This window comes from Cyanistes caeruleus, chromosome 5 (assembly GCF_971803275.1).
Source record: "Cyanistes caeruleus chromosome 5, bCyaCae1.hap1.1, whole genome shotgun sequence".
NCBI lineage: Eukaryota > Metazoa > Chordata > Aves > Passeriformes > Paridae > Cyanistes > Cyanistes caeruleus.
Genome location: NC_141705.1, coordinates 18,528,858 through 18,556,293, shown reverse-complemented (window position 1 = coordinate 18,556,293; position 27,436 = coordinate 18,528,858). Strand labels below are relative to the sequence as shown.

General features: G+C 41.0%; 1 protein-coding gene across 5 annotated transcripts in view; it reads right to left on the bottom strand.

The window, feature by feature from the left end:
* The window catches only part of SLC34A2 (solute carrier family 34 member 2), a 53,127-nt gene that overhangs the window by 15,751 nt on the left and 9,940 nt on the right, over window positions 1-27,436 (bottom strand). The window contains exons 1-2 of one of the 5 annotated variants that reach the window (XM_086890147.1): window positions 5,443-5,609; window positions 4,451-4,506 (exon numbers count right to left, since the gene is read on the bottom strand). The gene's annotated coding sequence lies outside the window, so the exon portion shown is untranslated. Of the gene's footprint in view, window positions 1-4,450; window positions 4,996-5,314; window positions 5,610-27,436 lie in introns of those variants that run through there. The other 4 variants (XM_086890148.1, XM_023925408.2, XM_086890149.1 and 1 more) reach the window with 4 other exon arrangements.

The following is a 27,436-nucleotide window of genomic DNA, read 5'->3' as shown; positions in this document are numbered from 1 at the left end:
CATAAACAAGGTTCACTGGCATTTAGCAGTCACTCTAAGGAAGTATAATTAATCATTCATTTAATCATAATCCTTTATGTAGCTGATGGTGAAATGTTTTGTCCCTGCCCTCATCAGTAAGCCACACATCCTCCTTTAGATAGGAAGGAGAAGTCACAGACAAAATCCCTTGTGTCTTACTGTAACACAGGTGGGTATTGTTTTCTGGCACTCCACAAAGAAAAGTGCATCTCTCCTTCCACATTACCAGGAAACATTATTCTACAATTACATTAGCAAAAACTACAAGTTTCACATTCTTTATCTGTGGTGTAAGACCCAGAGCAGCTCCCAAGATACACAAAAATCTTCAAACAGATGAAAGAAAGTCACTCTTGCTTGTTTCAACAAGGATTTCCATTTGCTTGAAGCAAATTCTCTCTTTTTCATCCATGCCAAAACAACCTCTGGCCCCACCCAGGCAAAAACACCTCCATCTTGTTAAACAAGTTTCATTTATATATGTTCAGCATTTAAAGAGCTATTAAAAAAATAACTGCCCTGCACAAGTGATTCTTAAGTGAAATGTAATCATGAAAATATACTGGAAAAATCTGATGTGAAGTTGCAACTTATTCCAACCATGGGGACACAGAATATGCTGGACACCACCATACCTAGAGATGCCATCAGTACTACAGCTCTTCTGTTACGCTTAGTATGGAAATGAAGGATTCAGCCTGCATGATTACTGTATGGAAACTGAGCTGATGCATTCAGTGGAGAAACTGGAGCTTGAAAACTTCAGCAGACAAACAGCCTCTACATCTCCTAAATAAACTCTCCCCAGACAAGAATTTGGCAGAGCATTTTTCCATAATAATTTTTCCCATGTTCCTGAGGTGCTCAGGATCCCACAGGTACATCATGTATTATTATTGGTTTTGCTCTATGTGATTAAACATCATAGAATGAGAGTTAATCACCTCTGTAGAGGAAGTTTTTTATAGGTATATATATAAAGTCATTCATACGAGCCCTAGCCAACCTCTGATTTGAGAAGGTAGACTTGAATACTGGTTGGAATTACTGGAACTGCTGGTATTACAACATTTGTCCTGAGCATTTGGGTTTGCAGGGGTATTACTAGAACAGTCCATGCTGTGTGAGTAGTATCAAGGACTGATGCTAACAGAACTATCTATACCCTTCAAGTCCTACCAAAGTTGTCAGCTTTCCCAGATCCCAGCTCTTGTTAAGAGGAACAGCTGAGAAGATAGTGAGATCAGGAGAGACACCTGATACTCTCTGCTGGAGTCCTAGCCACAGCTACTTACTGTTAATTAATCACTGTGCTACAAAGATAATCTACATTCTATAGTTTTCCCATTGAAGAATTCTTCCTTGGCCCAAATGCAGATATTGACACCTTGAGAAAACCCTCAGAAGACAATTTGTGTGCTGTGGAGGATCAGAGCAGTGGGGTAGCAAAGTGACCTCATCGCTCCCTGGCAGCTCACACGCACCTTCGGGAAGGCTGACGTCAGGTGTGGCAGAAAACATTGCTGACACAAGGTATCAGTGACAATGAAAACCCTAATAGTGGTTTACTTCTGAGCACCAAAGACAACTGCATTCAAAGGAACATATTACAGAGCAGGCCAATGACAACGCACACTGCAACAGCTTGCTGTGTCCGGCTGGACACACCGGTCCAGGTCCAAAGGCAGGCTAGCCACAATTGCTGGATGAGGTGCTGGAGTGATGAGCCCTGCCCACCCCCTGTGCCAGCCCAGGTGTCTCGGTGCCGTGCATCCAGTTCCCACCTTGGCTGGCAGGACACCAGCCAGGGTGCCTGCGCTCAGGGTGAAGTCATGGAGCTCACGTCAGGATATGCACTGGTGCTTTGGATATCCACCTGCTGGGAGCAGTACTGAAATGGGAGCTAATTTCCTCCTCAAAGTGCCAGGTCACAATATGCTATGCATATTGCAAAGGTCTGAAAACCAATGCCTGTGCAAGATGTAATCCAGTCTGTTTCAGTGAACCTCGTGGCAAATCCTCTCACACCATTGTGTGTACTTCTTTTGTTGTAAGTATAATCTTTCCTTGCCTTTGGAAAATGCTAACCGTGTGTGACATCCTTTTAACTTCAAAAGAAACTGAACCCTCCCCCTCCTAAGAGGGAGATAGATGGGAAAAATCAATTGCATTCAAATTGTGAAATAAAATGTGAGAGAGAAAAACTCAGAGCCGAAGTGGCCTCCTGTGGTTTTTATGTCCATACTCTCTCACTACAGCATTTCAAAGAGTTAAAGTCTCTGGGGAATTATCTGAGCAACACTAGGTGTCATGCAGTTGCCCTATATTGCATTCCTCAGTGACTCACAGGGCTGTAACAGCTTTGCCTCTGTTGCAGAGCTGCACTCCCTGTGCTTTGCAGTTCTAAATCAGAAACAGTTGTCAATCTATTTGTTTTTCTGGACTCAACACAACTAAATGAACTACCACCTGGCCGGTATTGTTCCTACCTCCCCACCCGTGACCACTCACCAAGAGGCGACACTTGCCTGACATAAGAACTACAGAGCAGTAAGCCTTAAAGAAATCTCACTCCCGGGCAGCAGGCTCAGTCAAAACAAGTTAAAATAGAAAGTGCTGAAGAAAAGAGCAGTATTTTCAAAACTGATAGTAACTACAACCACCAACGTGACCATACGTGCACCTACAGGCTGCTTAAGTAGCTCCATATCAGATTTTGGGTTCAGCCAGGCTTTCCCCGTTCTCTCTTCCTCCTGCTCCCTCCTTCTGTCTCAGCTTTTCTATAAAAATACATCACCTCCTTATCATTCACCACAGCACTAAAGTTTTTATTTCAAAAAGGGATTTATTATCTAATCTGATATCCAAGTATATGACTTCGTAAATACGAATATTTATCATACATACTTCATAGGAATAAATACCAAGCTATGTATTAGCCTTTCTTGTACAAAGTTTGAAGAAGTACTGTCTTTTTCCCCTCAAAATGTACCACTTGCAACATAGAAGCACACTATGTAGAGCTAGGTAAAGAAAGCTCCTCAGCCAGCACAAATTCATTCTGTAGCTTTACATCAGCTGATAGTTCTGCCCCAGAACCTGTTCCATGGCAGCCACAAAGCCCCAGGTGCAACAGAACCAGCAACAACTTAAATAAACACCAGCAATGATTCAACCTTGCTAGGAGCAAATCTTGTCTTTGCTCTGGCACCAGCTGCTTCCTTGGGGCTTTTTCTTTGAGTAAGTCAGCAGGCTTAGCCGGGATGTAAACTTTCAACTCATGCAGTAGTAAAGGCAAAAGGAGATATGTGAAAGCTACAAAAACAGAGCACTGTGCTCAATTTAATTCCTATGGATCTGTAAGAGTCATTGTTCACAAGCCTGGATCTAACACACAGCAAAACTGAAAAAACCACACAACACAAACTAGAAAAGAGAACTAATATCTAGGTATGTGCAGAGAGAGAGCAAATCCCAAAGATTTATTTTTGAATTCACAGCCAAGCAAAGCACTAGAAACTGCCACTGAGGAACCAGAGCCAGGAAATACCAGTGAACTACTTGAAATGCCTAGTAGGTATTTAAATAAAACAATTGCTTTTTCAGAATAAAATGCCAAGAAAATCAATAACCCCACCAACAACAAAATAGTGCAGATCTACCCCATCCCATAGACAAAACACATAGCAGAGAATAACGAGAGGAAAAAATAATGACATTAAATAGACTTACTGATCTAATGGAAGAGCTGATAATAAAAGTTACTGAGAAACCAGCTGATTTCTGCCTACTGCCACATTAGTTGAGCAAACTACATTAGACTCTAATGTATTCCTTTTACCTCCGTGTATCAAACCAAATTAGCATAAGAAAATGTTTCCATCGAGAATAGCCTGACACGGCCGTGGTGAGGCACACAGGCTTTACAGAAGATCTATGCTAACACATGAACTGTCCGTATTTCCTTCCAATGTTTCATTAATCACATCCTAGACATTTTCCAGTATCCAATACCACTGATTACTATGGCTTAAAATCTCACTTCTTTTCAAATAGTAGTTAAACAAATACTTTCTTTTGCTATAGGCACTTCTTTTGGTGGACTGGTGTTTTGGCAGCTGCTAACAAAATACTTTATTTCTTTATCATATTTCATAGAAATAAACCTAGGCTAATTGCAGAAAAAAAAGCACAGTTTGTTTTCAGACCTATGTTGTTTTTTTTATCACTTCCTTAAAGTATAGATGCAGTTAAAGGAAAACAAGGTGAAAAAGTTAACAAGAGGATGACATTTCAAGTGCCACTCCAGTACCCCACACTACCTCTCTCTTGTCATTTCTTGAACTGCAAAAGAAGAGGTTTAGACTTGCAAGCTAAAAAAGTTCAAAAGAGAAGAAAAGAAAACTCAGTCTTAGTTGCTTTTACTTACCACAACTTAATTCCGAGACAATAGAGTGAACGGATCGACTGGGCAGCCACTGAAACCTGCAATATATATAGACAGGTGTTGAGCAAAGTCTGCTTTCATCACTGCACACTAACATTCCTATTTTACAGTCCAGAGGCACTGCCTACCTGCAACTTAATGATCACAATAAAACTCTTTTTGCAGGAGTGGGCAGCAACCAACACTGATAAAACTATGGGCTATTTCACACTTATCACATTCTAAAAAATGTCCCATCAGCATTTAAGCACAAGTTACAAATGTGTTCATGTGAGTGCTGGGGAACGGATTGTTCCAGCCTGAAAAATTGCCGTCCTCCTGATCATTCAGTAATCTTTTTTTCCAATAATAATTTTCCAAAAATATTTTGCAGTCTCAAAAGTCCGTCAAAAGGGTGTGAAGGAGATGTAGTACTGTTATTTGTCTGTTCAGGTGCCTATTAATCTGCCTAAGAACAGAAGTGAAGGAGAATCAGATAAAAAACGGTGTAAGTAGGAAACACGTAAGAACTCCTTAGAACAGAGGATGGAGTTTCATTCTTATCAGTGCTCAATGTTTACAATTAAGGCAAGCTCATTAGCATTTTGGCTACTTCCAAAGTAGATTTAAAGGTGTAAGGACACCTTTGATAATCACATTCAGAATGCTAGAGATGAAGACAAATAGATGACAAAGAGATAAGTTATTCAATAAAACAGTGTGGTACTATAGATTAGACAAAGCAGCCACCAGCACTGCTGTCTGCTCTAGTGCTGATCTTAACAGGCAGCTGGATGGGGGGTGGGCTGCATTAGGCACTGCAGCTTTATTATCTTTGATTTTTTTCTGTTTCAGTAGGCAACTTACGTTGAGAAAATAAGCCATAAACTAGCCGCCTAACCAGCAGATCTGCTTTGTCTGCTTGTATGCAGTCATGTCTCCCAGCAGCTTAGTGACTTAGTAACTTAGTAAAGTAAAACTCCTGCTTTTTGCACCTTTCAGTCCCGTGGAGATGCCCAGCCTTTGGAGCGGTGAGTCACTACTTCCCCTTCTCCTGAGCCTGCGTCAGAAATGTTTAATAAGCAGTGCCCATGAGAGCCTGTGCAGCCCCGTGCACAGCATCACATCCTGGCAGCAGAACCACCAAGCACCTCCCCTGCCTGCAAGTGGCTCTGCTGGTGCCGACCCCGCTGCCCACACTGGACTGGGCAGGGCTGGTGGTGTAGCCCAAGGATGGAAGCACCAGCCCTGCCTCTCTCCCCACTTGCAGTTTGCACAGAGGTGGAAAGGATGGAAAATAAACTAATTTCTCTTCTCTGTGAAGTGGACATTTGCCCAAAAATGGAAAGAAGTAGTGGAAAAAGGACCCAAGATCTACCTTGGTGGTTTACAGGCTCAGTTTTCTTAGCAGAAGTGTACTTTAACATTACATCTCAAAATAGTACGTTTTAAGTGATGCCCAACATGTAGGAAGTCACAAATCTTTCAATTGGGAATACCTCTATTTCTTTGAGTTATGGCTTATTCTCTTCTGGGTCTCTGGTTGTGAAACCCAGCTCTTCTGGGTGGGAAGGTATGAGATGTGCACACTTCAAGTACCCAAGTACCCTGTCATGGCTCAAACAGAACATGGTGATGTCTTCTGCAGTGTTTTTATTTCAACATTGCTCATTCCATTTGCTAAACACAATCCTAAGTGCTGACCAAGTTAACATTTTAGAAAGAGAAAAATCCTATATCAGTCCTATTGTAGTGGAAAAAACCAACAAAACTTTAAGAAAGAAAAAAGCAGTCATTTACACAAAGGCAGACAATCTACAGTCTGTCTTTGGAAGTCCAGGGTGAATCTTCTGCAGAGCCTCTCTGAAAGAGCCTTCATAAGAAGCTTGTCACAAGGGATGAAGGTGGGTGTTACTTGTTCCAGAAGACTTCCCTTCGTTCAAAATCAGAGAAGAAGAAGCTGATGTTCTTCCCAGAACACCAGGGCAGGCAGAGTGATAGTTCAAAGTGCTTGTCTGGCACATGTTCAAAAGATGCTGCTGTTGCTCGGGAAGTATAAGGCAATGCTCTATCTTCCCATTTCAAAGTTTACTTCGAAACAACTGAGCTAATTAAAAAAAAAAAAAAATTGACAGGAAACACCTAATAAAGTAAAGCAAGCAAGCAAATTCCAAGGGTTTCCTCTAACATAGGTGCTGGATAACTCTGCAGCTATTTGGAATAATACCTGTGAATGTCTAGCATTTAGCAGGAAGTAAAAACACAGAAAATGTCATAAACACAGAATAAGAAAAAATTCCTGGCATGTGCAAATTCTGTGAGAGGTGAAATCTGTCCAGTCACTGTTATATGTTGCAAGAAGTTATGGCAGAGAGAAGAAAATTGCCTACATAATATCTGTGCTACAAGCTCCCTTGCAGATATCCCCCACAAGAGGGATACCTGCTGCGCAAGTGTCAGCCCCATCCATCTTTAAGACCTAAATTTTCACTAATGGTAGTACTAACATGATGAGATTTGCTGTTTTAGTCAATCCAGTGCCAAAAGGCAGCAATCATGAACATGGCTCTCAGCTAACATCAGGAGAAAAACTCTCTCTCACACATTTTAATTTAATTTTTAATTTTCCACAGATCCAAAGAATGCACCAAACAATGTACATTCAAAATCTAGAAAAAGCTATATGGCTCTTCAGAGCCTGAAGAGAACAGGTATTGTTTCTGTCATTTGGAAACAAGAGTATCTATTATATCTTGTTCCGAAACCTTCAACAAATCTAGTTGTCTACATTTGGGAACAACATGAGTGCAAGTCAGCCCTCCCTCTTATAGATATGGAAAACACAAAGTCCTGTTCATTAAAGAGAGAGGCCAGTGCTGATTTCATCAGAAATTATAGCCAGAAGAGTTACATGGTTAAGGACTTACACCCGTTCAGCTGAAGAATATTTTCTGTCTTTGTGCAGTTACCTGGAAAAAAATAAGACCTTGGCTTTATCTATTGTCTGAAAAGTTTTCTGCCTATAAACATTTTAGCAGTGAAGTTTATTAATGAAAACACCCAGCCAGATGTGTTTTTTGAGTATGAACTTCCATAGTGGTACCCAGCTGTGTATTTATTTAAAAACAACATTTGTAGCAGACTTTGACCCTGACATTGTATCGGATGCTTTGATTTTATAACAGAGGGTAAGTGCTAACAACTTTTCATTTCACTAATTAATTTATTTTCCATTAAGAAGTGTAAATTTGTCTTTGAAGGAAATCATTGGCTTTTAGCTACCCTGCACTCTTCTGCCTATTACTGTAATACATGCTCAGAACTTTTTCCTGATATTTCTGCTGTAGTTGGGAATAATATAGAATAACTCCTTAGTCTACTTTGACATGAATAAGAAAACCCCTAATTCAATGTAAAAAGAAACTGGATCCTGTCACAGGGTTCTGTATTACAATACTGTGTATTTCATCTAGCATGAATGGTATGCAAAAAGTTAATGGAGTTATGGTAGGTAACATACTTCCAGAACTGAGTAATGAATAAAGTCATAAAGAGACAGCATTCAACAGAACCAGTGCCAGGAATGGAAGGGGGAAATAAAATGTGAAACAAAGGAGTCACAAAGGAAAAAAACTACAGGAAGGGCTTTCAGATATATAAAGGAAAATAAATATTTCAAAAGAGGAGAAATAATTTTTATGAAGCAATTATACGACAAGCAATTTTAGACAGAAGTGTTGAAAGGAAAAAGGAAATCTCTTTTGGTCTTATAATAACTAAGCACCTCCTTCAGTATAAAATTAGTTTATTCTCATTACCACCGTGTCTCAAATTTTTTATCAGTACAAATGCATCTTTGGACATGAGTTAAGGGGGTTATTTTGTTCACATTTTCCATTACAGCTATGTTTTCCATTCAAGTCACTTATTACAGTTGTTGTTATTGTTCCTGAAGTATCTTATTTTAACGTCCTACTTAGTTGATGTTCTGCTACTAAGTTGCACCATTCTCAACATTTACTGGCATGTAAGGAACTGCTCATCTGGAGCCTGCAGTCCAGGCGTTGGGGGTGAGGGGTTCAGAGCAGGGGCAGCTCTGCTTAGCCCTGCAGCAACCAGGCACCACAGCTCCTGACCCTCACCCAGGGGAGGCATGGCCAGAGGCAAGAAGGCACAGGCTAAAACAGGGCATGTGAAAAAAAGTACCAATAGTAGCCCGCATTTGATTTTAGCAAAAATGCTAAAAATTTGGATCATGTAATTTGCTTTGACCACTAAATCCCAGATAAATTTTTAACACTTTGCTTACCACAGCTGTTTTAAACCTTTACTTCTTGTCTGGAATGTATAACTAAAAAGTTTAACTAAAGGTTAAGACAATTCATTAAAAAACAATCTCCAAAACAAAGACCTGGTGATGCTTTGGGGTCAGAAATTTTTAATCACGAAAGAAACCCAATATTATTCCCCTCCTGCTAACCTTTCCTTACACTTTTAATAGTCTCTCCCCTTACCTTGCCTCGACACCACACCACTCTTTTCCCACTCCTGTTCACTCTCTCAACCAATCCTATATTCTGCAGCTTTTGGCTGCCTCCCACTTTGGACATGAATGCAAGTAGCACCTTCCCAAGAAACAAGTAATGGGGAAGAGGAAGGGAAGTGAAGGGAAATGTGAGAGCTCTTAAATAAGTAATAATATTCACACTCCTAGGCAAACCTTAATTTACAGATTCAAGTGCTTTGGGAAAGTAAGCGATGCTGGTTCCTTTATTATTCACAGACAGTTTAAAGATACGTTTACTTTTAAGAAATCCATTGTTTTCTTCCTACATGATTTGTTAACTCTTGGCTGACACTGGGCATGGTGTTGCTGGTAGCAGGACAAGAAAGTATAATTACTGGCAGCCAGCTGAGCATGATTGCAGAGAGGAGAAGCTTCATCTCACCTTTCCCACCTGTGCACTCCTGCGCCTGCGTTGTGCAGCCTGCTGGCCTCTGCGTGCTGCCTGCGGAGCAGCTGCTCAGGTTCCACACCTTCTCCCTTATTTACCTTCCACACCTTCTCACCTGATTTACCTTCTCCCCAAAGGAATCCTGCCAAAAAGGCAGATTTGAGGGTGATATAAAATGAGGATTTTTGATAAAATAGTGCCCCAAGAGCATGCTACTCATTCAAAGGCCATATGCACTAAATCTGTACAAAAATGTACATTCCAAATAAAGTACAAAATACCTCGAACTCCAGGTGAAAAATTACAAATTGTTTCATCAATGACACTGTTCTGTATTTATTGTTGTAAAAATCTTGACAGTATCTTCCTTCTGAGCCTTCATGCATGAAACAGCTTTTGGACAATTCTAGGTGAACTACCTAAAGGTGATCTGTTGCCATAAGGTGAGGGAATAAATCTCTTTTCTTTGAAATTAGTTGGCATACAACTGATTGTCCAACTTACTTATACTGTACAAGTCAACTAGATCTGCAAAAATAACAGCAAAATGAAACCATCTGGTATTTAATAAATATCAAACCCAGTAACTTTCCTTAATGTATAGTTTATAAGCAATTACCCATGATTATCATCTAATACGAAGGTGTTTGAATGTGTCTGGAGAAGGGCATCAAAGATGGTGAAAGTCTGGAAGGTATATCTTGTGAGCAGCTGCTGAGGATTCTGGGTTTGTCCATGTAGACGACAAGGAGGATGAGGGGTGACTTTATTGCTCTCTGTAGCTTCCTGAGGAGGGGAAGTAGAGAGAGAGGGAGAGAGAGTTGATTTGGGACCCAGGAATAGGAGTCATGGGAATGGTACAAAGCTGCACCAGGAAAGGTTTAGACAGGACACTAGGAGGCATTTCTTTAACAAAAGGGAGGTCAAACCCCAGATCAGACTTCTTAGAGAGGTGGTCAATGCCTGAGACATGTCAGCATTTAAGAGACATGTAGACAATGCCCTAAACAATATGCTTTAACTTTTGATCAGCCCTGAATTGGTCAGGCAATTGGACTAGATGAGCATTATAGGTCTCTTCCAACTGAGTCCTATTCTATTCTATTCTATTCTATTCTATTCTATTCTATTCTATTCTATTCTATTCTATTCTATTCTATTCTATTCTATTCTATTCTATTCTACTCTATTCTAGTCTAGTCTAGTCTAGTCTATTCTGTTCTATTCTATTTCCTGCCAGGATAATCAGGAAAAGAATCCAAGTCAAGTCAGGTGTGAGCACTGCAGTAAGTTTCTTACTGCATTAGGCAAACTAGTCTTGCTGCATAGTTGAGAGATCTTGCAATTAGGAGTGTGCTAAACATCAGAAGAATTGTCTCCTCTTTCACAGCAATTTCTCTCAGTGGATACCCATGCCACATAAACAGTTTTGATCCAGTCATGCTGTCAGCCATTGAAAATGTGGATTCTTTAGGAGGATTTTATTCTTGGAAACATGGCATTGTACATGGTGCAAGAACCATTCCCACTCTCTTTGCAGTATAAATTTGATACAAGTCCTCAGCCTTAAGTCACACATGAAGTAATGCAGGGTTTTTTTCCTTTAAATATTATCCCCAGGACTTTCTGTAGATTTCAGGTGCCCATCAAGATACATGCAATGGGTGACTTCACTAGAATAAGAAGACATAACTTCTTGTAAACTTTAGAAAGATGAAATCTTCTATTCACACACAATTACAGTTCCTATTGACTCAGAAGTGTAAATATATATGTGTAAGGCGTTATATTGACCAAGGCATGCAGGCAATAGCTGCTTTTTAATTGTTTACAGTTCATTCTTTTACACAAATATTTTTAGCTTTATAAGGGGTAATTAAGGGAGTAACAAGACCAATACTTGCTTTTACAAAGGAAGGTTGTAATAGACACAAGGCAAACCTGAAGGGGAACCCAAGACAGAAAGAATTTCCTCTTGTGCAGGGTTTTTGCTGTTTGCTTCTCTTAAAGGACAGAAAGTGATGTGCTTTTATTGGAGCTGTGTCTCTTTATATGGAAAATCATAGAATCGTAGAGTGATTTGAGTTGGAAGGGACCTTAAAGGTAGGGCCTAGCTCCCACCTCTCTGCCATAGGCAGGGACACATTTAATTAGACAAGGTTTCTCAAAGCCCCATCCAACCTGGCCTTGAACACCTTCAGGGATGAGGCATCCATAGCTTCTCTAGGCAACCTGTTCCATTGCCTCACCACCCTCATGGGAAAGAATTTCCTCCTAACATCTAATGTAGAGCTGCTCTGTTTAATTTGAAAACCATTGTCCCTTGTCCTGTCACCTTCTGCTTATGTAAAATCCCTCTCCCTGCTTTTTATCTGGTATCTATAACAGCTTTTCCTACTGAGTACACAAAGCAGAACTCCAGGGTATTGAATAAATATCTGAACCTTTGGACTCAGTGATGGAAGAAAAATGCCAACAAAAGCTCACAACAAAATATTCTCTGTCCTGTTCCTAAGCTGAATTAATGAAATAGGAATTTGAACATTTATTGGAAATACACAGCAATACTTCAAGGATATCTGAATACATCATTAACTATCTTTCCTAAAGGAAACAGATCTAAGCTTTGGCTGGTTGCTCAAGTCCAAGGAGAAAATACTATAGCAAAGACCATATTCTTGCTTTAAAGAGTGGATCATGTTAGCTTTTAAAAGCATTATGAATGATTCCTCTGCTCAGGAAAATATAATTTTATCTCTCTAAAAATCAATTCATGAATCACTGGCTATATAGTTTGACTGTTCTTTAAAACCTCTTCAAACTCAGGCCTCAATATTTTGCTTATTGATAAACTGGAATTTTCTGGCATAATGTGACCTAGTTAAGCTCTTGTTCTTAAGTCTTGCTAAGTATCTCTATCAGTTAGCAGAAACATAGTCTTAATAATCATTTAATACATTTTCATTGACATTTCTGCACTTTCAATAAAAATTATACTATTGCAAACCTATGATTTCCATTACTTTCAAATTAAGTGTTTCTTTGTTTAAGTAATGAGCATAAATTAGTTCAGCGAGAAGACAAGAATTGCTTCTTAATTGTGCTGGAAGAAGTTGTTTTTTTAAACCTGAAGGTAACAAGTGTCATTTTGCATATATTAAGATTTAAAGAGGTGCTTCTGTTACAGCTGATGTGTAACTTAAGACTTTCAGAGTTGTAAAACTGTAACTTTATGCTAATTTATATAAATAATATATAGCCCATTTACAATACATTACGTGCTGTCCTTGATCCTCACACCACGCTTGGATTGGTCTGCTATTTTTTAATCAGCTCTGTCTCCACAGGCCTCGTAAACTGTTACTGGTTCCAAGAAACCAGGAAACAAGATTTGACCCACCAGCTTTCTCCCCTGTCAGTCACAGCAAGGGTTTGCACATGTCATACACCACAGAGCACATTCCTTCCTTATTAGGTGAGTTTGGTTCTTTATTTGAAAAATACTGTTGAATAAAATAAAAAAAAGGATGAAGTATAGAGCTTGTGATATTCAGAGATAGTCAAAGCAGACATTTCAGAGTAATTATTATGTGTGACTTTTCCAAAGTCTCAAGCCCTTGATCAGATGTAATTGTTCCATGTTTGCGGCTGTTCTTTTCACTGAAACTTAGCAGCAGGAATAACAACCAGGATCCTTTTTCAGCCCAGGTGCATTAAGGGCAACAGGGAGCACAGTGCCTGGAATGAAAGCCTGTCTGAGGCACCCACTGTGAGCGGCAGTCTGCTGAGACAGGCACCATGGGGGTGCAGATGGGACAGAGCTGCCCACCTGCCCTCAGGGACATGGACATGTCCCTGCTCCCTCAGGGATGACAAACACACACTCCAGCAGGTACACTACTGCGTCCTGGCAGCAGCTGAGCATCCACTGCTAGATGTGGTGCCTTGGGAAACACATGGCTGTTTCTCAGGAGTGAATAAATAGTGTCATGAAATACAAGCCCTAAAAAAATTGGAAAACAGGAAGTCAGCAAACTGCCAAGGTTTCTGGTACAGTTTACAGTATGATTGCACACACCAAGCAAGTGCACAAGGCTCGATCCAGCTCTCCTTTTACACATAGGAGCAGTCCACACAAATACTGTTTCCAGTTGCAATGTGTCTTTCACGCGTGTGATGCATCATGCACTTGCCTGCAAAGCTGGAAGGACTCTTCTGTAGCTGGATATTACAGAGATGAAGAAGCAAACCATCACAGCAAAGGGTAATATGAAGAAGGAGAAACAGCTTTTATAACCCATTTATTTGTAATATCAAGCATGCTATTATTTGCCTTTTACTGACTTACTGATATTTCCTCTGGAAAGTCACTGACTCTTTTTCTTAATCCCATAGTTTCTGAAAGATCCCATATTTCCTGTGTGGCAGATTCAACTACTGGTCTTGCATTTTGAAAATTAAAGCAGACCATAAAATGCCATTAATGCAAAGCCAGCATGATCTGTTCAGAAGGCATACAGAACAGTTTCAGTGTAATCTGTAAACAAAATACATAAGGCTAATTATGCCTGGTAACAGTATAATAATACCTGATTTTTGAATTGTGCATTTCACATAAAGGGAATCGATCTGTTAAAGATGCAAGATGCATGTATAAGATAGCTATAAATGATTAAGAGCAATTTCTGGTGAAGGACAAGATAACATAGCCTGAGATGGCTGCCATACCTTACACAAGATACTGACACATCTCTGAAATCTTTGTTTTAAAGTTTCCTGTTTCAGGTGCTCCTTAGCTTAAAATTGTTCTTTGAAAGTGAAGATAGGGAGGTGCCCATCTGAAAAACATTTCTGAGAATTTTCTGCCCTTGAAATACTTTCTTAAAAGAAGTGGTTCAGTGGCAGTTTTATCCAGGCTAGTAAGTGCAGGAACACTGGAGTGACCAGTTTGAGATGGCTGACAAACTTCCTGCTGAATTCTTCAAAATGTACCATCTTGCAGTCAGGTGACAGCATCGTATCATCTCCACCAGTGGAGCAGCTTCCTCCTTGGTCCCCAAGCCAGGCTGCCTGCAGCACCCCAGCCCCTGCTGCAGTGATTTGAAACAATATTTGGGTTTACACAAGTTTAAGGTAACGGTGAAAACCTTCCTACTCAGTCCTTGCTGGGATGCTTTGCTTTGAACTGGACCCCCCAGAACACCTTCAATGCAGAGAACTCCACCATCAAACCCCTTCCTCCTGCTCCTGCCCATGTCTCACCCCCTCCCAGGGCAGCCTGAATACAGCAGCCACAGCCTCCGGCATTCCAAGGGAAAGGAACTCTGTGCATGGGAACACGTGGAACTCACACTGCTCCAGGCGCAGGGGAGGCTGCTGCTCCGAAGGATGCAGGAGCAGCCCAGCACATCGCTGCTGCTCACTCCGCGCAGCTGTCCCGGCATAATGTGCCAGCACCGGCCGAGGGACACCATCCTCTGTCAGCAAGCTCGGGCATGAGGAGGAGCTGGCAGGGCCGGGGAATGGCACAGAAGGGTCACTCAGTACTGCACATCTGGCAGGGAGACTGTGCTCTGCAAGGACAGTGCAAACTGCTCTGCACTCACAGTGTGCAAACTGCTCTGCACTCAGAGTGTGCAAACTGCTCTGCACTCACAGTGTAAACTGTGCTCTGCAAGGACAGTGCAAACTGTGCTCTGCACTCACAGTGTGCAAACTGCTCTGCACTCACAGTGTGCAAACTGTGCTCTGCACTCATAGTGTGCAAACTGTGCTCTGCACTCAGTGTGCAAACTGCTCTGCACTCACAGTGTGCAAACTGCTCTGCACTCACAGTGTGCAAACTGTGCTCTGCACTCACAGTGTGCAAACTGCTCTGCACTCACAGTGTGCAAACTGTGCTCTGCACTCACAGTGTGCAAACTGTGCTCTGCACTCACAGTGTGCAAACTGTGCTCTGCAAGGACAGTGCAAACTGCTCTGCACTCACAGTGTGCAAACTGCTCTGCACTCACAGTGTGCAAACTGTGCTCTGCACTCACAGTGTGCAAACTGTGCTCTGCAAGGAGAGTGCAAACTGCTCTGCACTCACAGTGTGCAAACTGTGCTCTGCACTCACAGTGTGCAAACTGTGCTCTGCAAGGACAGTGTGCAAACTGCTCTGCACTCATAGTGTGCAAACTGTGCTCTGCACTCAGAGTGTGCAAACTGCTCTGCACTCAGTGTGCAAACTGCTCTGCACTCATAGTGTGCAAACTGTGCTCTGCACTCACAGTGTGCAAACTGCTCTGCACTCACAGTGTGCAAACTGTGCTCTGCACTCACAGTGTGCAAACTGCTCTGCACTCACAGTGTAAACTGTGTTCTGCACTCACAGTGTGCAAACTGCTCTGCACTCAGTGTGCAAACTGCTCTGCACTCATAGTGTGCAAACTGTGCTCTGCAAGGACAGTGTGCAAACTGCTCTGCACTCACAGTGTGCAAACTGTGCTCTGCACTCACAGTGTGCAAACTGTGCTCTGCACGGCCAGGCATGCAGAAGGGATGGTGGGGAAGGAAGGAGGCTGGGGTGCTCTCTGCTGTTAGTGTTGGAGTTGTCCTCACCCCCAGCCACCGGCAAATCCAGATGTGCTGCGGTCTGCTGCCACACGGAAACATGCACCAGCTCTAAAGAACAGGGTGAGATGTGCAGCTCTCATCCTCCTCAGAGGGTTTACAATTTGCCAGTAGAAACGAAAGCTCACAGGCCTGGAGGTTCAGGGTGTAACTTGCACATGCTTAGTCTAGTCCGTAGATCCTGGCGATACAGTAAATTCTTCACAGATAAGAAAATGCACAGGGTTTTTTGTGGGCTTTGGTTTGCAGGAATTGCAAGATATGTTTTGCGAGATAACCCCTATCTTATCTTTATTTTTTCTGTTCTAAAGTAGAATAGTCTGGATGCTAATGCCATTTCTGCCACAATATTAACCCCATCAGGCAGAACAAGTTTCACTAAAAGAATTTTAGCCTTGGCCTGAGATTCAAGGAGCTAAAATGTGGCATTAGGGCTACAACAGAGTTTCTAGCACTGGGACATGACTCCCTCCACGCTACGAAAGGCAGGGAGGCAGAAATAGCTGGATAAACTACCCTCCCTGCTGCTCTCCCTACTACTCTTCTCCTAAAGCACTCTCCTTTCTCTGGCTAAAGCAAACAATGGTTGACTGCTAATACTCTTGCCATCCACTCATTTTGTGTGAGTATATATATTTATACTGATTTCTAGTATCGAAGTCCTCATGTGTTTTTTTGGTATGATACTCAGGACCAATACCAAGTGACTGATAAATGTCTGCCAGATACTTCTTCACCAGCATCACACTCCTCACACCAATACTTCTGCAGATTTAGTATTACTTTTTTTCTGAAAATACATTCACAGTTTCACAGGAACACAAAGAATTCAGCAAGACTAGACAACAGATGTTTTTATTCAAAACATTTATAGGTTAACACACCCCACCTGCACCCAGCTTTCTGTTTTGTCAACCTCTATATGTCCACAGTTCTTGTCTCAATTTTTTTTCTGAGGCCTTGTACACCTGCCTTGTTTTGGTCACCATTTTCTCCCTTCTTTCATGGATAACATGCTGCATTTGCTATTTCCCATCTCATTATCTCCCTCCTGGGCTGGCAGCCATTTAAGCCATCTGACCTACATTCCCTCTGACCTTTATTACAGAATTTCTTCTCCCAAATGACCAGCCTCCCCATCCTATATGTTCTGTAGCCATTTCAGGTGTGGTCTATATATTCCCACACTTCTGGCCCTAATTACTGCCCTGTGTTTTCCCCCTGGAAGAGAAATCTCTTTTTCTTTTTCCCCTCCAATATGCACCATAGACCTGGTGATCAACAGGACACAGATACCCACATACCCGCGTTCCTTTTAGTGGTAAAGAAAGGAAGAGACCATTTGAGGCATGTTTAACAAATGCAATTACCCAAAGCACATCCTGGAGTAGATCTTCTCTGTCTAGGGGTATAAGCAAAGACAAACTATCTGCTATTTAAAGACCTCATTTTCACAGACAGAAAAAGCTTGTATGAAGGATTTATTGTTTTATACTCAGGAGCCCTTTGAGGTTCTAGGCTTTTGAACATAGCAATACTTTATAAAAAATCTATTCTTAAATCCCCTTTCTTTAAGTAGACCTTGAAGGTAAGAACTGCCTTACAGAGCATGTCATCACCTCAGCTGTCATTACATCACACAATAGCATGTAAGAGCACACTGTATTTGGGATTGCATGTGCAGCATGGAACTCATCAGTATTCACCCAATGCAATTGCATAAAAAACAGTGTTTCCTGGGGAAAAAATGCCTGAGAAGAAAAATGGGGCTTGCTTTTAGTCATTGCAGTACATAATACTTTCCTACCTGACAGCAGAGAAGTTTTATTGAAGTGTGTCACTCAGAGCATCTGCGTAGCCTTCAGCTGGTGCAGCCTTCATCTTGTGCCAAGTCACACAGCCACACCTCTGGAAGGTGTGTGCTCAGATCAGGACACTGCTCACAAAGTCACAGCAACCAGAGCCAGCTCAGGATGGCTGCTAAACCTGCAGCCACAGGACTTCTACACCCACCCTGAAATGAAAAGGTCACAGCAGAGGCCTTTCCTCCTCCAAGGAGGAGGAAAATACTCCATAGACCTTGAATATAAAACCAGAAGGTGAAAAAGCTCATAGCTCTCACCTTTCCTGGAATCTTGCTCAGGCTTGCCAGCACAACTTGATCCTTGTCTCATACAGAAGTCACTGGATAGGAAAAGCAGTATGTCAGCTCTCAGAAATTCTGAGAAGAAGGAAAATACTCTAAATCCCCCTACCCTTAAGCCCTTTCAATTAACTTTGGGTTTTCCACATTTGATTCAAAACATCTTGTGTAATTTATTACTTAGATTTTGTAGAAGGCCAGCACAGTAAACATGGACTTGTATTCAGCAATAAAGCTAATCAGGAAATTGGAATGGAAATTAAGTACATAAAGATGATCATCACAGCTTGATGGAACAACATAATTCAGTGTCTTATTGGCCATATATTCAGGGGTTTGTCATTTGAATACTTCAAGAGAAACGAGAACAGATCACTCAAGCTGCCTTTCTGAAGTATTCCTTAAAACCCAAGGAGTCAGGAAAGGAGGTTAGAGGTGGAGGTAGGTGTTTGGGACCTTCCACTTATTAGAGAATGCTGATTCATCAGAACCCTTTGTGATTCATACTTTTTATAGCAATAAAGCTTCTGAAGGAAAGGTTCTTGGATGGAAAATTGCTGTGTTGTTCAAAAAAGAGTCAAGATTTGTGGGATGTGAGCCCAGAAATTTAGTTCATGGGTATCTCCCAGTAAGGCTGGATTGTACATTCTCTTCTAGCCATGGCTGTCCATGCAAACACCTATGGATGGGGTCACTGGAAGAACAACTACTGGGATCAGGAGCTACTTGAGATAATTTTCACTTGAAAAGATTAGGAGTTGAAAACCCAAGCAACTGTGCAGCAGAACTGGCTTTGGAGCAGAGACAGCCATCTGTCAGGGGCCTGAAGATGCCCCTCATTTAGCTAACCTGGTTGCCCTTCATACAATAAGAAGTGACCAAAAATTTCAATAGTAATCAGAGTATCAACTTTTTATGTTTGACACCAAATACCAGTTTGCCTAGTCAGTAAGACTACAAATGAAACATAATAAATTAGAAATGTATTTTTTTTTATTAATCTTGTGATCAGAAAATGGTTGCCCATATCAGATGTGTATCACTCTTTGAGGATACCGAGGATCCATGTCTACAATTCTTCATTTTAATAATAGCAAGCCACAGCAAAGGTGGTTTTTTTTTAACCCAAACATCTATAGGAAAACAAAAAAAAGGTCATAATAAATGAAAGTTTAAAAGTTAGAAGTTCAAAGAAGGCAAGGAAGGGAGGAGAAAAATAATGGGTATAGCAAATAATTACAGTACCATATGAAGAAGGTATTTAAATACAAAGCTTACTGTGCTTTTAAATAGCCCAAAATAAACAGATGTACAAAGCCATTTCCAATTTTGATCATTTCCTTAAACATGTCTCTTCTACTGACTCACAGGAGTAATTTGAGGACAACACTTTTAAGAGATGCTCCTATGGAAACACCTCCCTCATGCTGTTGCTTGCCATATATTTCAGACACAAAAGCAAAGTCACATGACAATGACACCTTTCTTTGAGCATTAGTTTACATTAAAATTCCCTTTTCTCTAGACTACTGCTCTTATATTTTTATAATTCAGATGTTTAAACTTGATTAGATCTAGCAGTGACTGTAACAATAGCAAGCAATTACCAAGAAAAAGTAAAAAGTACTTATAGATGTGACGAGTATTATCAAACAATTCAGAGATCTATAGAACTTAATGGCATTATTAACAGCTGGTATTACTAGTGACACAGACCAACAAGACAGTACATTGACTTTCTAGTGCTGATCTTAACTTTCCCTCTTTAGAAAAATGCAGCCTCTCTGTAAAACCTTTATTTTTAGTTTTTAGTCCTTCACAATCAACAGCGAGGGACCGGCTTTTCCAGAAGGTGTTCAGAAGGTAACAACATACCACAGCACTCCTACAAAAACAGCTTTTTTTCTCTGCTAATTGAAGAGGCAGCTTACAAAAGCACTTATTTGAATTCTTTCCCTAAACTCATTTTCTGAACTTAACCAGTACACTGTGACCTCTGCTGACAGATGGGTTATATCAGGACAAGAACTCTGGTATCTTGAGCTCCCAGAAGGGAATGATAAGTATCTTCCCTGTCCACTGGACTAGGTTAAGGACCTGATGACTTTGGACACAACAGTGGTGAGTCTTCTCCTTGGCAAGATGGGGCTTCCTGAGCAAAGGCAGTGGAGTAAGGCCAGAGCGCAGGAAAAGAGGAGCGCTGTGAATATTAGGAGATGATCACTCAAGAAGAGGAAAAGTAAAGGGGTGTAAATACACACCATGGCTCCAGTTAGGATGTAGGCTAGGCCACAGTCTGAACTCAGTGTCTACAAATGACCTTCGCAGAGGTCTGAGACGTATTTATGTGTTCAGTGGAGTCAATATTTAGGTTTTTTAGCCTACTGCCAAACCAGTTCCAGAACTGAAACCGTGCAACAGCACCTTGCAAGTAGTGCTGCAGAGAGGACATTGTAGTTAGTCTGGACACAATCCCATCCTACAGCAGCCATACTCTCTGGGTGCCCTGCACTGTGGCCACATTAGGGCATCGAGCCACACTGATTTCTCCTGGAGAGCTCAGCTAGGATGATGCAGAGTGCTTGGCAAACATCAGCACTTTTCAGCAGGGTGAAGAAATATTGGATGTTGACTTTTCATTTACACAGTTCAGGAAAGAAATGTCATGGGATATTTGAACAGGCTAAATACTCAGGAACTCTCATCTGACTGTTGATTGTACATACTACAGAAACCTCAACTTTGCCTCTGGAGACAAACAGCACGCGAGGAACGGGGAGATTACAAGCCAGCTTCCCATGACTGAAAGAGAAAAAAAAGGATAAATTAGATGTTCCTTTTAAAAATAATGTTTCTTTCCCTTTTAATCAGAGAATTACATTTCTATACAGTTAAAGATCCAAACTCAAGCCAAACCTAACCAATATCCCCTCAACTCAAGAAAGTGAGAGGAAGACTAAATTTAAAATAAAGACACCCTAAAATGTGAGTTTCTGTTCTAATTCCACCGTGTTCATCTTTCTGCAATAGTGCAACCTTTAAGTTTTTAAAAAATAAACAGGCTCCTGGTCAATGTAAAGGGTAGCCCAGTTTCACTGTTTGCTCTAGCTCAGGTTTATAGGTTGAATTTTCTGTGGTTAATTTCTGGTATTTCTAAAAGAACCTGAAAGAAGTTCATATGCTTTTAAGGACCTGTACCTGTTGCTCTGGATCTATGCATATGTTGCAAAATTCTTTTATGCTTATTTTTAACTACCCTCAAAATTCAACTGCCTTCTAAAGCAGTTTCCTTTATTCCAGATGTAACATTTAGGCTTTGAATAGATATTTTTACCAGCTGCTGAACAGCAGCATGTCTCAGGTGCCTTGCTTGCATTGCTCATGTTGGTCTCCATGAACTGCTGGGATAGAGCAGAAGTTCAGAGCGGTTGGTGATGCCACCACACCAGTGCTAGGCAGTGTCTGAACTAACAGGTAGTACATGATGGGGTGCAGCATTCCTGTAGTGCAGCTGCCTTGATTTTGGCTCCAAACACACAGCTCTGTGTAAAAGCACTCTTTATGAATAGATGAGCTTGAGCTGGCGCTATTCAAGTCTTTCTTGTGCCATCGCTCGGTGTCTGGGGCAGGCCCATCCTCTGTGACTTAGAAGCCCAAATTCCACACACATCTAATGAGACTGTTTTTGACATTACCAAAGGCTTAATTTTAGTATGACAAACACTCATCTTCTGCCAAGAACAGACAAGTTACAGGCATACATGAGGAACCACCACCATGCATGTTTCAGAGTACTTCTTCAGTGTCCCTTATTCTCTTAGCTGTTCATGTGGTTGATAACCAGCAGTTTTCACATCTCTAAATATAATTAAAATATCTAATAAAGCTGTATAGTAACAATAATATACATATATGTATAATACATAATACATAATATGAAAGAGTTACATTTAAAAAAATTAACAATTAAAATAAAAGTTATCCTTGTAAGAGAAAAGGCAGGGATGGGATTGCAGGCTGTGAGGAACAGATCTCCAGACCTCTGTTGCATGGGCAGCAGGGCTCCAGAGTTACACCTGGCAGTTGTGCAATTTCCAGAGCCACAGAGGATGCTCATAATTAGCTGACAAGAGGCTTAACCTCTGAGGCACTGACAGTGTTAAATACTGTAATGTGGACTCCATACACTTGCACTTCAGCACAAAACTCCTGTAGAACCATCTCTCTCCTTTTCTGTGGCTCTATGCTCTGCTATTCACTTGTTAAGATTTTCACCAAACACAGGTAGTAAATTTTCACCCTCATTTATAACACTCATGCCTAGAAGACTTTGCTAAGAACAACTTGTTTTGCTTTTGTGTTTTCTCCTCTGTATTATTAACCTCATAGCCAACAAAACAGATGGAGCTGAAGTAGAGCTCCAGCAGAAGAGTGATGTTGCTGGACCTCCCACATTTCACACAATGGGAAAAGAACATGAAAAAGGAGTGCCAGAACATAATTTTTCACCTCAGCCCTACTTCTACTTTGTAGTATCTGAATGACCAAATGCCTCCAGAGGAGATGGCACTCAACCACAAAGACAAAAGCTGAGAAGCCTCAGGTTTTTCTGGCCTCTGAAAATGTCAGATCCTGCAGACTAAGCCTTGAACATCTAACCTTGCTTCATTCCTGAGGAGACAGCTTTATGATCTCATTAAAAAAATTGTTTTGTTTGGAAAGCTTGTTAGCCTCCCAGAGAGAGTCAGCTTAGATGAAAACCTGTCTATTAAAGTTTTATTTGATTGCAAAAAAGATAGACAAAATAAAAAGGCTAAGCAAACACCAGCCAAATAAGAAGACTTACATATTCTGGGTTCCCAGGTTCTCCCTTTGTTTTCTTTGGCTGTAAAGCCATGATTATTCATTACTATTTTTAGCACCAGCCACATGCTTCTTTGAATATTAAAGAAACAAGCAGCATCACATTCTACAAGGAAAGGAAAGTCATACAATCCAGCACCTCAGCCTAGCTCCTAGTTTGGGAAGAGTGAGTCCAAGTAAATGAATAATACCTGCTGTGAAGTTTGCAGGTAGTGTGCCTTGACCAGACATGTTCAGGTACAAGCTGGCATAGAATTGGCCCCAGCTGTCTTGATTCCTGGGCCATTGATCAAAAGGCATGGTTTTCAGGCAGCAACACCATCTCCCCACCCACTGATTTCTCAGGGAAGAGCTGGAGCTTCCTCCTTCAGAAGGAAAAAATATCAAGAGAGACAGCTCAGGATAAAACAGCCTTTGCAAGAAGCTACTTTGAGAACAACAACAAACAAACAGCAGGTTTTAAATTGGTATAATACCCAGCACTGCAGGTACTTGCAATTTTGACCAATTAAGTGCTGCATGCTCAGGATGCCTAAAGTATAGGTCTTATTTTGGAAAATTGAGAAAGTTGAGGGAGTACAAACTAGCGAGCATTGGTTTGCATAGCAGACATTGCAGGAAAGAGGAGCTAGTGAAAGGCTGCAGTTTAATTTCCTCACTCAAAGTAAACAGCTCTCACTAGAGTAGAGATAAATCAGCTGGCCTATAGAAAAGCTATCTCAACATAAATATTAGAATATAATAGATGTATTTTCCATCTGTAGGCCTGGACCTGCTCCAGAAAGACAAGATGAAACAGTCTCTTAAAAACACAGGAAAGGAGAACCAGCAAAATACTGGGTGATTTGTCCCTGGTGGAGAAGGAAGCATTGGCACTGGCACTAGTTTATTAATAAGTTAGAGACTGCCATCCACTCTGCTTTCTCCTCTAAACCAGAGACTGCATCTGCCAGACCTCGTTGCTTAGTTGTGAAGATAGTTTTTATGGTCTCAGTGCCTGAGAACATGCACTATAATCCTGAAATACATTCAAGAAAGTGTTGAGCTCCATAAATGCAACAATTGAGGAAAATTTTAGTATAGATGTAAGAGGAAATTTTTATTTATTGTCTCTTCTGATTTGCGCAGCAGCAGTTTGTGAACTTGACCAAATAACTTATCATCAAACCCATAATTTTAGATTAAGTTGAAACATCTAGTACATAGAAAATACTTAATGTTGGACAAAGAGACTAGAAGATGAAAAAGCCAGTAAGTGTTTGAATTGACCATTTTCAGGTAAATGATCCTCAGTTAAAAACTTGAATGGCACACAAAGCCTCTCTGTCCATCATTAAGAGCTTGAATATTTTTCCCCATACAATGAAATTAAGCAGCTGGTAATAATCAAATTCTGGTTTGAGCGTACTTATAACTGTGTCTGACAACCTGCCAAACTAAAAAAAAAGTTGGGAATAAAAGGAATTTAAGGGCAGAGAAAGAAGTTTTTTCAAGATATTTTTTTTACTTCAGAACTGAATGCTGTGGTCAAATCTGCATACAAATCAATTTTTAATTTTCTGTATTCATTCTACTATGCTTGTAATTAGAAGATAAATTTTAATGGCTTTTAAATCACAGACATTCTCAGGTGAGAAATATAAATTATGCTATAATGTGGAAGAAAAAACATTGCAAAAATTAAAGAATAATTTTTATATCTATTTGTTTTGTCCTACGGTTTCTCCTCCATTATTTACCTTACACATTCCTACTACCAGACCTTTCCCATGTCAAGCAAATGTGTTTACATTGAAGAATATGACAGCAGTGGCTGACAATAGGTATGTGTACAAACACCCTTTTCCTGTAGCTGGTAGAGTTTTAATTCATCTCCACTATGTATTTACATTTGAAACTGCATCGCCTGTGACCATCTGATATCACCTATGCTGGCTGATAGTCAAAGATTTACTTCCCCACAGGCAAACTGGATCACACAAACCTTGTTCACACTCAGCTCTGTTCACCCTACCTTGGTTATAACATCCAGAGATGCACTGAAAACCTGCATATTCCTACTAGAAAGAGCAAATCAGTTGCCATAGAAATAATGCAATCATTTTGCCTAACCATGAATTTCTGTAAAACAGCTGATGACAACCAAGCACTGTTTTTTTCTCTGTATTTGCTTTTTTAAGCTTTGTTCTTTCCAGAAAGTGTTTACATACATAAATCAAGAGGGTGTTCAGTAATAAGGAGAGCCAGGTTATGCACAGGTTCCCCAGAGGAGACAATGGGTGTGAGAGGTGCCCCTGCCCCCATGCAGGAGAGTGGTGGGGCTGGAGCCCGTGGTGCTGCAGTTCTGCACCCCAGCACAGGCACCCAGCCTGCCCTGCACAGCACCTGCCAAGCACCCTGCACCTCCAGAAGCTGCAGTGGCACAGACCAAGAACCCCACCAGATGCAGCAGAGCAGCCATCCAGGTTGATCCCTGTCATGGGTGAGCAGGCAAAGGAAGGGGTAAGGGGTGGTCCCACTCCAGTGGCAGTGCTGCAGCCCCAGGTTTGTGAAAGGTTGGCTACTCCAGAAAAAGGATTTCTCAAACTTGTTTCTGTTATGTCTACACTTACTAAACAAAAGGTATTGGGCCACACCCTACCTCATGCTAGGTGACATTCAGATGTAATGCAACATCTAATTTCACAAAACCTGTCTTGCCAAAGTTTGCAATGACCTCAGCTGAGGTGCTGCATTCCCATCTTCCTTTGACATAGATGCCTGCTCTTCTGCTGAGTTATGTTGCCTTCCTTTCCCTTCACTGCCAGCCTTCTGCTCTTTCTTTAACTCTCCTACAGTTCTCATAAAAGGTGCTTGCCTTTTTGAATTCTCTGCAACTCTCCTCCACTTTCTATTAGCATCCTACAGATCTTTGACCTTGATTTCTTTCTCTTCACCTTCAATAATTTCTCCCAGAATCCCAAGTGCAAACAAATAATAGGTACAATGTTCTTAGCATGGAAGTGTTAGAGGTAGAGGAAAGTCTTACATTTTTTTTTAAGTTAGCCTCATTCACAAAATAAAGATAGCATCTTGTATTAGAGAGCTTCTCCCATGTTTTGATGACTGGTGCTGTATATGACTTCCCTAAACTTTTATATACAGTATAAAAATCAACCAAGCCAGAGCTACTGCTGAGCTGAATTAATTTCTGTTCTTAAAATATGCACTTGAATTTCCTAGAATTAAAGAATATCTGAAGTTGGGAGGGAGCCATAAGCATCATCGAGTCCAAAAAGTTGGGGAGCAAAACATGACCTGGTAACATATTATTTAAGAAATTATATGGTATATAACAAAGACTTACAAGTAAAAAAGAAGCAGCATAACTTTTACACATGCAGATTTAACATAGCTGTTTTTTAGCTTATGAAGCTTTTTATCTTTTCAAATAATTCCTTGAGAAGCACATCTGCAGGTTACCTACGGAGATAGCTGTCAAGTGCCCTGCTCTGGGCATTATGAGCATGGAAATAAGAAGTTCCATGCATTGTGGGACAGTTCTTGGCCCTTCTGAAACAAGTGTCAAAATCCCTACTGACAACTCCAGCTGCCCTTTTGTCATCATGTTTAAACTGAGTGTAGCCTATTTTTGAAGGCTGATAGCCTTTGTACAGTCTGCACTCGATGGGAGAATTTCTGTAACCACAAGCACTTCCAAAAAGAGCAGAACAACATAACAGCTCTTAAAAACACCAACAATAAAAAGCAGTAATTTTTTTTACATATGAAGTCATTTGGGCTGGCTTTATCTTAGCACAACTCTTAGACTTTGTGCTCCACCACTGCAAAGCCTGCATCAGCCCAAAGCGGCAGGAGCGACAGCAGGTGGAAACAGCACTGCAGACAGGAACGGGGAAACCTGGTCTCCTGATCTTGTGATGGCCTCAGTGACACTGCCCACCACCAGGAGTGCCATTTCACCTGAACAAAAGCCTGTGGACACAACAGACTGGGAGAGGAAACAGATTTAGAGTCTGGCATGAACTGATTATCCAAGGGTGAGAAGTTGCAGTCATAGCTGGTCATCAGGGCTGGCTAGATAAGGAGATTAGGGTTTAGAAACTGATGAATTGTCTAGAATGACAAAGGAGGAAGACAAACCTGAAGAGGAGTACTGGTAAGGTTGGTAAAGAGTGTGAGATGAGACAGAAAACAGGAAAGCTTTGAATAGAAGGGTGGACTGGGGTAAGAAATTACAATTGAGAGGGAGGGAAAGGTTAGGGGGAAAAGCATTTTATTTCACAGTTGCTATCCAGACTGCAATAGGAACCAGCTAAACAAACAAAATGGTAAAAAGATCTTGAGACACTGATGGGAGACAGAACAAGGACACCTGTCGAGGCCCAGAAAGGAGAGCAGTTTCTGAGGAGG